The sequence below is a fragment of the Copadichromis virginalis genome, linkage group LG10 (assembly GCF_057382275.1).
Source record: "Copadichromis virginalis isolate Kocher_CV1m ecotype Utaka linkage group LG10, C_Virginalis_male_GT1.1, whole genome shotgun sequence".
Taxonomy (NCBI): domain Eukaryota; kingdom Metazoa; phylum Chordata; class Actinopteri; order Cichliformes; family Cichlidae; genus Copadichromis; species Copadichromis virginalis.
Genome location: NC_140627.1, coordinates 33,240,531 through 33,255,599, shown reverse-complemented (window position 1 = coordinate 33,255,599; position 15,069 = coordinate 33,240,531).

The following is a 15,069-nucleotide window of genomic DNA, read 5'->3' as shown; positions in this document are numbered from 1 at the left end:
ACACACACAATGACAGCAGTGTCCTCGGGCTGCTTTCCTTCTCACAGAGTGATTCAGTCTCCAGCTTTGCACACAGGCTGAAACACAACAAAGCCTCGCTGAGTGATCAGGGCTGGACTCCAGCATGTTTAACACATCACTGTGATGAGATGTTGTTCAGAGGTGCTTACTGCAGTTAATAAAAGCAAGCTGTTTGGTCTGCTTGGTGGATGGTGTGCTGCTATTACTCTATTTAAATGGATAATTATTGTAACGACTCAACAAAGTCCGAGACCTGCTGACTACTGGAGCCTCAATGGAAGCTACACAAACAAATAGCCCATCTACTCTGGAGCGATGGACGACAGAAAGCAGGTCTAAGGCTCTTATGCACTGGTTTCACATCCAGACGCACAACCCAAAGTTTGCTGGTAATAAATCACAAATTTAGAAACAAAGGAAAGTACAGGTCTGACTTGACTGGAAAACCTGAAGACCCCATCCACATAGAAAGTGTTTCAGTTGTTGCAAACGGCACAGGTGTTGGATGTAACAGGGGGAGGATACTGCAGGACCGCATGTGTTTCACAGGTCGAGAACTCTGCCCTGAACAAAATAAGTCATTATTGTTTCTACGTCGTTGTTTTTGGGAATCATGGATCTAAAAGGGAGCTCATCTCACACTGCTTCGTCACTGCTGATTGGCCACTAGTGGACACTGCAGGCGTCGGTTGCCAAGATCTTTCAACTCACATGCCAATGAATGCATCCTTCACTCTCATTGGTCGACTCGATCGCCTGTCTCAAAGTTGGGAAAGGTTCAAGACCTTCCAGCTTCCCATCCCAGCACTTACTGCACCCATCATCTCATCTTTAATCTCTGGTCACCACATCACTGCAAATGTCTTCCTTAAGGCTTTGAAACAAAGCTTTGGAAACCAGTGGATGATGTCAGTCTGTGCTCACAGCACAGTTACACATTTTCTACATAATCTTCTGTCAATGGAAACTCTCACTTCCATTGGTTGTTGCCAGTGTACTCGGGATTGCCCACTCTGAGTCACATTTATTTTACCTGTGTTCACTAAAAGTCTTTGGACCTAACTGATATTTCCTGACTGTGTATGCTTCTTCACTAATTATGACTGACTAACCATTGAGCTCACAGTTACACCAAAGCGTCCATGCAGTATCTGTTGTGAAGCTCTGGAACTCAGGGCTTTGTAATCACTGAAGCCACTCCTGCACATCTTTCACTACACACACAGAAAGTTATTAGAAACCTCGGGTGTAGGATGAGGAGCAATGCAGCAGAATCCTCCAGCAGTAACTCCTGAAAAATTTAAATTTTTCTCCGTGTTCACTGTTAGGAACGACAAGAATATGGTCAGTTCCTGTGAACTGTATTTAAAAAAGTTATCCATTATTCATTCATTGGAAAAGAAACATTCCTACCTACTACTGCCAGACCACTCCAAGATGAATGCATGAAGAGGCATTTAAAATAAGGATGAATCCATGAAGCCAGACTTTAAGGCCAGTGGATTTTCGAGTAATGTTTGGTCTGTTAACCAGAGTTCCCCTACTCGCTCGCTATCCGCTCTGCAACCACAGCAAGCGACTCCTTTTCCAAACCAAGCCATCATGTGGTTTACATGAAAATCCACTTCCTGAGGAACTCACGTCAGCTCAGCATCAATGCTCACGTTCCTCATCCCGACATATACTACAGAAATGTCTCTCCTCAGCAGCAGCACGTAGACCATATGACAGCGGGTTTCTCCCCTACTTTGAGTCTAATGTTGTTGCAGTAAAAGCTGCAGTGAAATGTCGTAATCATGGAGGTTCAGCTTTATGTTGGAACCCTCAGACCCTGCTTTGCATTTCCTGATAAGGACTGACTGACCAGCACCATTAGCGTTGTGAGATAAACTATGGAGCATACTGTAGGCCATTCATCATTCATGCAGTACATACAATAGAGCCTCTGTTGTAGCAGTCTCTATTTTGGCTGATGCTCGTTCATATGAGGACTGCTCATGTGTAACTGTGCATGTTAGAGGTGGGTGGATCGATACCAATATTGATAGTATTGATACCAGTGCTGGAGAAATGAAAACATAAACCTGAAACATCCATCTATCCATTTTCTTCCGCTTATCTGGGGCTGGGTCGCGGGGAAAGCCTGAAACATGCACTATGGAAAATGTCTGAACCTTTTTGAGTTGATTGTCATTTCTGGTGATTTTAAGCCTGTAGGATATTTAAACACACACATTTATATTCAAGGTCTCCAAAAAACAAAATTTAAATTACTGAAAGGTGTGTTTTGTTTTGTTAACTAATCATTGTGGAAAACCAAAATCACGGTGATTAAGCGGGCGTTTAATGTGTTCAGAACTTTTGAAACTCAGGACAATTTAGGTTAAAAGTATCGGTATCAGCAGTAATGGCCCAGGAACCCGATCTACTAATGTTTGCAGTACGACATCATTAGTGTGCGTTAGGAAAGGAGCTTTGGGAAGAGAGGCTGATTGCTGTTGTGAAAGCCAACTTAGTGTTTGTTATTAATGTCATACTGTTAAGTCTGAACATATGTTAGTCAGGTAGATGTAATATTAGGAACACTTTAACCTCCTAACACCCGAACTATTTCATGGCATGTATTTTTACTTTCTTTTTTTTTTTTGCTATTTGGGTCGTTTGGGACCTGATGAATGTAAAACAAAGAATTACCAGATCTTTTTTTTTTTTACCTTATTTTTGTTTCTGAGACAAATGACATCCACATATGAGGACATTGGTTTTAAATTTTGATAGAACAGTGGCAGTATAACATCCTCGTAAGTGGATATCAGGCCCTTGTAGAGAAAAATTAAGTATTTTGGTCTAGACATCCCAAAATGCGATGTCCACATATGTGGACGCCAGGTCCTAGGAGGTTAAAGGAGGACAGTCCAAAGCTTTCTTATTGTATTCTACTAAATTAGCTTTGCATGATTTTCACTTCACAATCATCCTGATTATCTCTTGCTGGACCTCGATGCAGCCACTCGGTTCAGTTTTAACTTCTCACGTAAAACTATTACTTTACATCCAATTGGTTGGAATACATTAGGCTTTACAGGTGTTCCTAATGAAGTGGCTTGTGAGTGTTCTCCAATTTTAAATTTACACTGTGCTCAAATCAGCCTGGCAGGTTTTCTCCAGTTTCATGTGATTAAATATTTAAACTCAGAGCTGTGATTTCCTTAACTTACCTGTTCACAGTGAGTCACCAGACTCCATTAAAACATCCTGAATTTTTCTCAAGTTTCTCTGTAGTCAGAACACACTGCATGCTTTACAAACCTCAGAATCGGTTTCTTTTCATGGCTTTCATGCAGATAAACACATCTGCTGTTCGATGAATTTATGATCCACAATCTTTCATTGTGTAATCATACTTTACTATAAAAAAAACAAATACTTCATTATCTCATTTAAAAACAAATGACAGTAGCCGACAGATGTGGTGGATTAACCTCAGAATAAAGTGAGACATGTCATCGATTCCCAGGTTGTACTGAGCTCGTTAAGACTCTTTAAGGGTGATTAGGCAGCTGACAGCGAGTAAAAGCCTCTGTGGCCCACAGTGTGTGTGTGTGTGTGTGTGTGTGTGTGTGTGTGTGTGTGTGTGTTTAAAGTACTGTTAAGGAGCAGCTTATATATCTGTGTATGTTTGTCTGTTTCTAAAAGCACGTCTTCAGGTCTGCATGTGTCTGATGTTTGCCTCCGTGTATCTTCATGTACTTGTGAGGGAACGAGTGTGCGTTAAACGTGTTTTCCGCTGCTCCTTAATGTTTGATAGGTGGGGAGTGGCGGGCGCCGCCTCATGTATTTTTAAAGCAAAAGTTACCTCAGCATTCTCTGTGCTTTGTTCTGCCTTTTAGGTGGCCTACTTTAAACTCTGCTTCAGCAGCAGCAGAGAGCTGCGCGTCATAAACAAAGCTTTCACACCTCTGAAGCTCAGAAGCTTCAGCTCTCAGTAAACCAAATAAGTCCAGATGTTTCAAAAAGAAGAGAAAATATGCACTCACATGGAGCTTGTTGTTCTTATCCTATCACATAGTCTTAACTTTTTTCTTTTGATTTGGATTATTATCTGAATAAAAGTAAATGACGTGGTGATAAAGCATTGATAAGCTATCAGTACGGCTGCAACACAAGGCTATTGCTAAAACTAGTTCCAAAACTGAGTCGAGACAGAAAAACAGCAGAAATAATAATAATAACAGATACTTTATTGATCCCCATGGGGAAATTACTTGTTTTTCCTCTGCATTTGACCCATTCACTCAGTGAAGCAGTGGGCAGCCCACTAAGCAGGCGCCCGGGGAGCAGTGTGTAGGGACGGTACCTTGCTCAGGGGTACCTCAGGGTAGCCGTTAAGTGGATTCGAACCACCGACCTTCCGATCATGGGGCGACCACTTTACCTACTGAGCTATCCCTGCCCCAACAGTTTCCAGCCTGATAGAAAACTGTAAGGAGAGTAGGTGGTGGAGGAGAACCTACAGAGGTGGAGGTGGAGGTATGCTCCAGAGAGAAAATGAATGAAAGTCAGACAGAAATTAATGAGTGACACTGCAGAGAGGTGCAGGCAGGGTGGAGTGGGTGGAGTGTCAGCAGTCATCAGTATGTTATATGACTGATGACCAAGTTTGTCACAGATTTAAGATTTTTTTTAACATGCAGCAATGTTTGTCCTTCTGAAACATAAAAACTCTTTAGTTTCTGAAGTTCAGTGAATTCAAAAGAATGAATGTGTGATTGGTGTGAACTTAAACTCCCCTGTGAGGAAAATGAAGTTCGTAACACTGAAAGTTTCCTGTTGGACGACTCCACACTTGTGTTTCATTCCTTTCCTCTTTTTTCAGAAACAGAAGGTCTATTTCTTTTCTCCGTCTTGGCCTGAACACTCTTGAAAAATATTATTTTAATCTGAATAAGCTGAGACGTATATGGATTAAAAAATTTTAATAATGTTAAATAAATCACAAGAAATTAATGTAAAGTCTTTCTTTTGGGATCCTCTTTTGCTTTTTCCATATAATCTCAAATTTATGTCTGTGAAGGTTCTCAGTCATCCAGGTCATCATAGTCAAAGGAGCTTGCAAAGAAAAGCGTCTGGACTTCTTTAAGTTGCTTGAAGACGTTTCACCTCTCATCCGAGAAGCTTCTTCAGTTCTAAGGTCAAATGGTGGAGAGTCCCAGATATAAACCTAGTGGGAGTGACCCCCACTCACATCTTGGGCCATCTGACCTCAGGAATTCGCATGATAAGGTGGGGCCAGGTATCACAATGAACTCACCCAAAACTCTGGATGATTGTGACCCACACCCAGTTTCACACCTTGGCTCAGGCGACTAGAGGATCATCAGGGGGTCCTTTTGTCCCTCTGTGGGGGTTACTCCCACTAGGTTTATATCTGGGACTCTCCACCATTTGACCTTAGAACTGAAGAAGCTTCTCGGATGAGAGGTGAAACGTCTTCAAGCAACTTAAAGAAGTCCAGACGCTTTTCTTTGCAAGCTCCTTTGACAACCTCAAATTTACTTTATCTTTCCAGGACCAAATGATTTTTATCATTTCTACAAATTCCTCACTCAGGTCTCAAAGCCTGAGCTTCCTGTGAACTTTGGTAACATAGACTTTAAACTGTTCTGGCACCACAAGACATTAAAATAAGATGTTAAATGAGTTTATGTCACACTAAATAACCACACAATCTTACTTCCAGCGCCTCCTTATTTGAGGGGTGACTGCACAGAACTGTCATCTGACGCTTCGCCTGGGAACGCACTTCTTCACGGAGTCGTGGTTCAGACGAACAACTTCCTGTGTCCGTGTAAAGCTGCGTGTTGGCCTGCGGTGTGAGGGAGGGCGCTGTGTCGGTCATCTATTATGCAGTGAAAACACACACACAGTATCAGAGTGTGTGAGAGCTCTGTGTGGTTTCTTAAGTTCAAGGTTTTTTGATTAATGTGGAAAGAAATCATTGAGCTGTACACACGCACGCCGTCTGCCTTTCTCACCATCTGAATACGTTTGTAAGGTTACTGTTAATAACCCCGAACTGCCTTTTTACCCCGAGTGTAAATTATAAATAACGCAACACATCCACGCTGTTGTTTGAGTCAGTAAGTCAGCCCTGAATACACGGCCCGTTTCATCCATATAATAATAATGGATTGCATTTATATAGCACTTTCCGGGGCCCTCAAAGCACTTTACAATTCCACTATTCATTCACACACTGGTGGAGGCAGCTACAGTTGTAGCCACAGCTGCCCTGGGGCAGACTGACAGAAGCGAGGCTGCCATATCGCGCCATCAGCCCCTCTGGCCAACACCAGTAGGCAGCAGGTGAAGTGTCTTGCCCAAGGACACAACGACCGAGACTGTCAGAGCCGGGGCTCGAACCGGCAACCTTCTGATTACAAGACAAACTTCCAACTCTTTGAGCCACGATCGCCCCTGTTATGCTTTATTGATCAGAGTTCTGAATTATGAACAGTGCGTTTAAAGATTCAGGTGCCTGCTGGGACATGTTTTGTATTTCAGGTTAATATTTCATAACCAATCAAATAACGTGAATGTTGTTTGTGTGGGAAAAACAGGCAGATTTTCCTTGTTACTCACCCTAAAATAACAGGTCTCCATCCTTCCTCCTTCCCCGCGTCAGCTCCCCTGAGGTCAGACAGATTAGATGACACATATGGATACAGGATGTCGTTAATGAAGCTCAACTCATCTTAAAATGTTTAATAGCCTGATCTGTAGGCTAATAAAGCACTGCTGCTATTGCTCCTGTGAGTCCAATATGAAGCTGTAATAATGAGAAAGCCTTTCACAGGGACAGCAAGGGGGCTTCTTAATTCTTACACAACTCTGTGTTAGACGATATCAGCCATATCGTGCTTACTGTACATGTATGTCTCGCTGATTTACAGGTTTAATTATGCACCTGATAACACTGGCCTGAAAGCACGGGGCCTCGTTAATCACACCCGTCAACTCTCCCAAACTTGATTAAGGGAAACTTTTGTCACAGTTACCGAAACCTAACTTTTGTTAAACCGTCCACTCGACACGACCTTCTCCAACGTGAGCATCTGTATGTAAGGGCGTCTTTAAAGAAGGCAAAGACAGCGCGCACAACAACATTATAGAACAGCTATTATCCGAGCAGAGCGTTGCAGCGCATGGCCTTCATCGGGCAGACATAAAAACACCATGTGACACAGAGCTGAGGTTTACTCTTTTCAAATGCTGTTGTTCAGTTTTGCAAGTGAAAAGACCTCAAGGATGAATGCTGGCTGGATGAGAAGGTGCACTTTGGCTAACATCATCGCCTTCCTTTAATAACACAGTCCCAGGAAACATGGCTGAAACCCTGACATCATCTCCTGGGTCAAAGCTAAAAAGAACAGAACCACAGAAAGACACATGGTGATGTTGTTTCCATGTACAGGGTGGGTCATTTATATGGATGCACCGTAATAACATGGGAATGGTTGGTGATATTAAAGTCCTGTTTGTGGCACATTAGTATATGTGAGGGGGCAAACTCCTCAAGATGGGTGGTGACCATGGTGGCCATTTAGAAGTCGGCCATCTTGGATACAATTTTTGTTTTTTCAATAGGAAGACGATCATGTGACACATCAAACTTATTGGTAATGTCACAAGAACAACAATGGTGTGCTTGGTTTCAACCTAACTTTATTCTTTCATGAGTTATTTACAAGTTTCTCTTTGTTCACAGCCATTGACATGTCGAAGAGGTTAACACGTGAGGAGCGGATCGAAATTGTGTTGATATCTGGTGAACGCAGTAACCGGGTCATTGCAGCAGATTTCAATGTAAGACACCCTACGAGACCACCCATCTCCCATGCTACAGTCAGCAAACTGCTTGCAGATCGGGATGACCCAGATCGGCGCACAGAATTTGCAGAATGAGCAAAACAAAAATTATGTATACCAGTGTATCAGCTTTGTCCATCAATATCTGAGCAGCAAATGCCAACATTGCACTTTAAGGTAACAGTAGCTCATTTTCACAAGTGCAGAGATCCAGCACAAGTCTTTACTGAGCTAATGAATGTAGTAAGGGAAATTTTCCATCTATCATTTTCTTCCACTTGAACAAATCTGAGTCACGACTGCTCATGAATTTATTCAGCTCACAGGGCAAAACAGATCCCAGCCAGGTCTGTTTGTCCCCACAATGGGCAACTGCAGCTTGGTGCATCTTCGTCAGATACTTGCTGTCTTGTTTGGTCAGCCGTACAGAACAGCATTTTCTTTCTTTGAGGACTTTGATGACAAGATGAACCAGAATCCGCCAACGTTTGAAAATGATTGGACTATGGCCAGTAAGATTTATTAGAGAAGACAGGACTGACTTGAACTTGAAGTACAAATTCCCAGTTTATGAACCCAGAGGATCTCACAAAACTCTCCCAGAAAACATCAGACATTAGCTGCTGACGAGGAAAGACCTGATGGAATCTCCAAAGAATGAGCCCAGAGTCAGAAGCACTTCAGCTGAAAAAAAGCCTGAAAAACACTGGAGATGCCAAATCGATCTACATCTTAACTCTCACAAATATCCAGGCTGTAAAAGAAGCATCACACTGGTCAGCCATCTGCATATGGTCACTCTGTGAGAAGTTAAAGCATCTCTATGCAATCTCAATCACTGCAAACATGAAATCAAAGAGTCTGGGCTGACAAGTATTGAACCAATTAGAAAAAATGCTATCATTTACTATCTAATCTAACTTATAAAGCAAGAACAAAAAAAATCCCCTTATTTGAGGACTCTTTGGGAAGTTGCACAGTGGCTGAGCGTGTGTTTGTACTTTCATACCGCCATATTATCATTACCAGATACTGCTGATCTGTTTGCCTCTGGGCTGATGTGGGAGATGGAGGAGCAATAGCTTCCTCCATCATCGTTCACTGTAAATGTCAGAGTAATTGTTGACGTAGCATAGCACCTGTTCTTATCCTCACTGTGTAAAGAAAAACCAGTGATGGTGGTGGTCAGAGGGCCCGGTGGCGCCAGTGTCCGGCAGCCTCGCCTCTGTCAGTGCGCCCCAGGGCAGCTGTGGCTACAACGTAGCTTGCCATCGCCAGTGTGTGAATGTGTGTGTGAATGGGTGAATGACTGAATGTAGTGTGAAGCGCTTTGGGGTCCTTAGGGACTAGAAAAGCGCTATACAAATGCAGGCCATTTACCATAATAAAAAATGACTCGGTGATGAGAGCTGAAAAAGGCACTATTATTTATAAGCTGTTTATTTCAAGCATTTCATGACAAAAACAGAAAACAGTAAATCCGCCTCAGTAAAACCCACAAAAGACCTTTAAAATATCATAAAGAAGCTTAAAGAGCAGCTCCAAGAACACCAATAGCCATTTAAGTGAAATCTGTGGTTTTTCATGATGAAGCTCCCAATGCTTCACCACAGCTAGCTGAGTCACAGATAGCTGATGGCTTAGATGCTGTTTGACATTGTTTAGTATCATGAATTACATTAGCTGGCGAAGTCATTTGACAACAATCTACAGTAAATGGTAAATGGACAGGTTCTTATATGGAGCATCCATACACTCATTCTTTTTATTTCTTCTTTTTATTTATTAACTTACTGAGTGGTGTTGTCTTGTTTGTGTTGTGTTGTGTTGTGTTGTGTTGTGTTGTGTTGTGTTGTGCGTAGTGCCACCGTGGGACAGTTTCTAATTTCATCGGACTGTTCTAGGTATGACTGTGCAATGACAATAAAGAGTTATCTTAACCGATAGTGTTAGTGATTCACGGTTTCTAAGCTAACAGTAGCTAATGTTCCTCACTAACTTATAAACGTAATAAATGTTACATGATGTTACATGATGCACATGATGTTAGCAAAAACCAAACACTTTTTTATGAAGTTAATGTGTACTTGGCATAAAAAGCATCTAATACATGAAAGCACCGTTGCGTAGAGCACATTTAAGTGCTTAATGAATATTATATCAAAGTAATGTGATTATTCAAGGACGTTTTTGGTTTTATGTTAGACTTTTAACACCTGAAACCTCCAACACAGGCTCCCATTTCACTAAAAATTCGATATTTAAAAAAAAAAATACTAATTAAATATTATTTTGTAAACAGATTAAAGGTGGAATACTAAGCAGAGGTTCTTCCCATCCATGAATTCCCCAGAGATAAACTCTTCAGGTTACTGCCCTGAGTGCATGAAACCACCTCTTTTAAACTGGTTTGGACCAAATTTCTGTGAGTGTGTTCAGTTAACAAGCAGGGCAGAATATTTCATCACGTCCTCACTCTGGAGCATTAATCCAGCTCTGAGTGTTGGGCTGCTGCTTTGGGAGTCAGCTGACTCCCTAAACAGGGTTGTCTTGTCATTTTGACAATTCTGTTTACCTATCACCTGTATGTGTGTGTGTGTGTGTGTGTGTGTGTGTGTGTGTGTGTGTGTGTGTGTGTGCGTGAGTGAGTGAGTGAGTCTCAGCAGGTGAAGCGAACCAATTACAGCAGCCGTGCGCACGCCTGCGTCCCTCTCAGCTGTAACAGGGGAATGTGCAGTGAAAGCAGCCGTAAGTGGGAGCAAAACTCTTCTGAAGCAAAATGTTTTTGCTGATTTCAGCACCTCAGCTGTAAGCACAACAAATTGTGTATTCCCCCTCCTACGCACAGTTTCCCTGACACACACACAAACACACACACACACTGCTGCTCTGTAGAAATGTGTGTGCTGTATACAAAAAGCATAATCTCATCACTTCCATTTTCCTTTCAGAATTTGGACATGTATACGGGTTAAAATCAGCAGCTTATTTTTTTCTATTTTCTGGTGATGAACAATAACTCTCCGTCTACATCCAGCCTTCCCATGCTGCGGTCTGCACGGAGGGTGATGTGTTCTCAGTTTTAAATAAACATAATAAGATTAACAAGAAATTAACCAGGAGAGCTAAACAAAAAGAGGAAAGGGTAGCGTGGAAACATTAGCATTCTGCGGGGAGCACTCTGGTAGCCTCGGCTGAGCTTTGATTTATTAATCAATTACTTAACCAGCAGAAAGCCAAAAGGGAAACAGCTGATTGGGTCTTTGCTGGTAACCACTTCCCAAATGGGGATTTTTTTCCAATTTCCTTGTTTCTTTGATAACTAACTCAACATGTTTGGGTCTCTGACTGCTGGGCAAAGTGTAGAATATTTTGACTTTGACTTCAGGGATTATTGGTTAGAGAGGAAACTGCCACGGTGTCACTAATTCATGTGTTATTATTTAGTCTTTCATATTCATCTGTGGGTGGAAAGTTTAAACTTTATGACGTTGGAGAACAGCTGCAATAAAAGAAGAAAATAAAAGTAAAGTAAGTAATAAAAGGTTTTATCTTTGGTTTTCTCAGAGACAGACTGTGGAAGCGCAGCATAAAAACTTTAAACAGCAGAAATCAATTTGTTTTCCAGAGACTGAAGCTCGTCTGTTGCTTTGTTCCTCAGACACAGACAGCACGAGGTTTTCTATTTGTTGGACGAAGCCTGCAGATGAAAACCGTGAACAGAATCAGACTCAACTAAAGAAAAACATGTGAAACTCTCTGCAAACTTTTCAGTGGTTCATGTTTTACACAAAGTAGTTACGACTTCAAAACAACACGGGAAAAATGCCAAACTGGAGATTGTGTTTAACGTTGAGGTTGCTGTGACACTAATGCCAAACAAAGTTTATCATAATTTAATTCAGAGCAGTTTCATCTTTATGGTAGAAGGTGTCTCTACACATTATCATAGTAAAAATAAAGATAAATGCACTTAATTACTTCACTTGTCACCTCCCTCTCTCCAACCACTTCCTTAACAGTATGGAGGAGTAGTGGCGCAAACTCGGATCCTCCTACACACAGGAAGTGACTAGCAGCAACATGGCAGCTAGAGATGACTGACAGTCATGTCAATTCAGTTCGGTGTAACTTACATGGCGCTGAATCACAACAACAGTCACTTCAATGTGTTTAATATTGTAAGGTAAAGACCCTTTAGTCATACAGAGAAACCCCAACAGTCACACCACCCCCATGACCAAGCACTTTGGTGACAGTGGGAAGGAAAAACTCCCTAACCCGGACTTGGCATTCCACCTTTTCCCCATTTATAAGCAGATTGTGCCACAGATTTACAGATTTTCAGATTTGGAGTGGTTAATTCTCAGCACTTTTACTTTGCATGCTTCTACAAACTGCCTCGGTGTAAGATGGAGGTTTTGCAAAAACACTAGAGAAGCAATCCCGTGGTCACCAAATACGACAACTTGCAGATGACTCTTCTTCTTCTTCTCAAGTTATGAAAAGAATCGATGACAAATGGTATTTCTGAGGGAGACCAGTGTCCATCATCAGTAAGTCTAACTGTGGACCATCTGGGCAAACTCACCCAGTATGTCAATCATCTGTGAGAGAAAGATGTGGAGTAACACTTCTGCAGCTGACAGCTATCCAGTCTTTAAGTCTGACGTCACTAGCCGTGTCTGGGTCTAAACTCCGCTGCAGGTCCATATATCAAACGATCACTATGGCATTACTGAGAGTTGAAAAACTGTCTAAAGTCTTTCATCTTTAATAAAATGATCAGCGTTCTGCTCTACCAGGTGTAACAATTGAGTTTAACATCCAGGCATCCATGAAAACGGAATTTATGACATTTAACGGAGTTAGAAGTTAGCAGGAAGTTAGCTTGCTAGCTTCTATCTAAATACAACATAGCATGTCTTGACTGCGGGGTTTTGGAAACAAATCCAAACGTACATCTCTGTTATCACTTCCAGCATAAATGAAGACAGAAAACTAAACAGCAGTGGCGTTTGTAGGGTTACTGAAGTTGGGCTAGCTGGTATTTAATGATGCACTACGTGACCGCTAGCGACACAGCTATGTTAGCATAATATAAACAAGCTAACTTTATTCCCACTTGATAAAAGTTAACGTGATCACTGACTGTTTTAGGAGCTTTTTGAGATTAAATAGAAGAAAATACAAAACATTAAACATGTTAACAACACAAAAGCCATATTAAACGCAGACTACTTTAGGCCCGGAAGTAGGATTCGTCACGTCATCACTTAACGACCGGATAATCAGTTTACTCTGGAGTTGGCTGATTATTGGATTATTAGAATATGTGCTGTTTATAACCCACAGAGATTTAGACTTTTGTTTTGATATTTGGCTGACCCTGTGGGACTCTATACATACTGATTAAGCAAAACCCACCAGACTTCCATCATGGGTTCTGCTCTTGCTCTTGACGAAGGCGGTCGCACTTTTCTCCTCTCCTCCTCTCCCTTAGCTTCCCTGCTTAGCCTCTTATGTCCTTGTCTAGTCTCGTGGGGGGTTTTTTGTATTTTCTCTGGAACACTCTCTCACAGTCTGTTCTCTAAAACCTAAAAGAGGAATTATGGATTTGATCAACTGGTCCCTGAATGCAATTGACACCTCTTTCTCAATGAGAAGTTTGGGCTTGGGTGAGCCTGAGTGCTGAAGATATCTACCTATTCGGAACCATGATAACAGGGTTCTGGCTGATCGGAGCTGGCTTGGCCCTGACTTATCGAAGAATTAAGGAAGCGGAACCGGCTGTTCAAACCCCCCACAAGGCTGCCCGGTGGGATTGAAACGATGGGAGAGGCGTGAGTTTCTCAAAATGGGCTCATTGAGTGCAGCACGGATAAGATCTTGGAGAGGCTTACGGCTGCTGTAAATACTCAGAATAAGATCTCTGACTGCAGACTGGATTACATCTCGGGGAGGCAAACTGTCGTGAGCTCTCAGAAATCGCCTCTTTGAGCACAAGAATGACAACATCACAGAACGCAAGTATGGCGAAGCCCGCGGCTCTCCAATGGGAGATTGAGAGACCAGTGTTGGACTGTTAGAACTGCTTTGAAATTCATATGAGTTGTTCGCACTAAAGTAAAAAGCACCATCACTTCATGCGGTTACCCCTTTGGCACCAGCTGTTGTCTCAAGGCTGGAGCCGAACAAAAAACACCCTGATAACGACTGTGTTTAGTCTGTTCCCCCCATTCCATGCAAGGCCACCTGGGTTGGCTGGCAGACTGTTTACTTAGCCTGGCAGGGCGAAGGACACTGTCTCAACTGAACTCTGGACACGCACACACATACATATACACTGATATGCACACACTCCCCCCCTCCATCTCCCTGTTGGAGCTCAGTCTGGGGGGAGTTATTTTTTTCTCCTTATCTTTCCTCATGTGGTGCATTTTCCATTGTTAGACCTCTCTGACCTGTCTTCCCCATGTGATGTTTTGTGTAATGTACTGTATGTATGGTCGGAGGGTAAGATGGTGCCGCCATTGCGTGCAATACGTCGGCAGCCTTATTAAATTTCCCGTTGTGGGACTAATAAAGGTATATCAAATCAAAATCAAATCAAACACTCTTCTTTCTGTCTTTTCCACCTTTAATCTGATTTCCTCTCCTCCTTTCTTTCACCCTCTCTGCCTCCCAGAGATGGTGAGGTAAAACCAGAGAAAAAGAGGGAGAGGAAAGCGAGGGGGCGGAGAAGCCATTTGATAACTGAGTGACCTGGAAATGTCAGAGATGAGGAGCGAGACTTTCTACAAGACACACGCACACAATTTTTCCTCTCACACACACTCGTACAAATTTAGAGTCTCACACTCTTTCTTTCTTTCAGACACACTTTTCAGGGTGAGACGGCCCCGCAGGTGGTTCTTCTTCTCTTGTAAAAGGACGTTTGCCTTTGAAGCAACTGAATCCAAATCAAAAGGGAGCTACGCAGGAAAGTTGTATTACATGAGATATGAGACGTGTTTGTACGCCGGCAGCCCCACATGGTGACGGGAGGTAAGTGCTGGCCCCCTGAGAGTGTCACTACCATAGACAATATAAAAGACGAACGTATCCACGGTGACGCCCCCCACTGGTTTGTCTTGCTATGGAGCCTCTAGATGAGTGTTTGTGCTGTCACCATTTTGG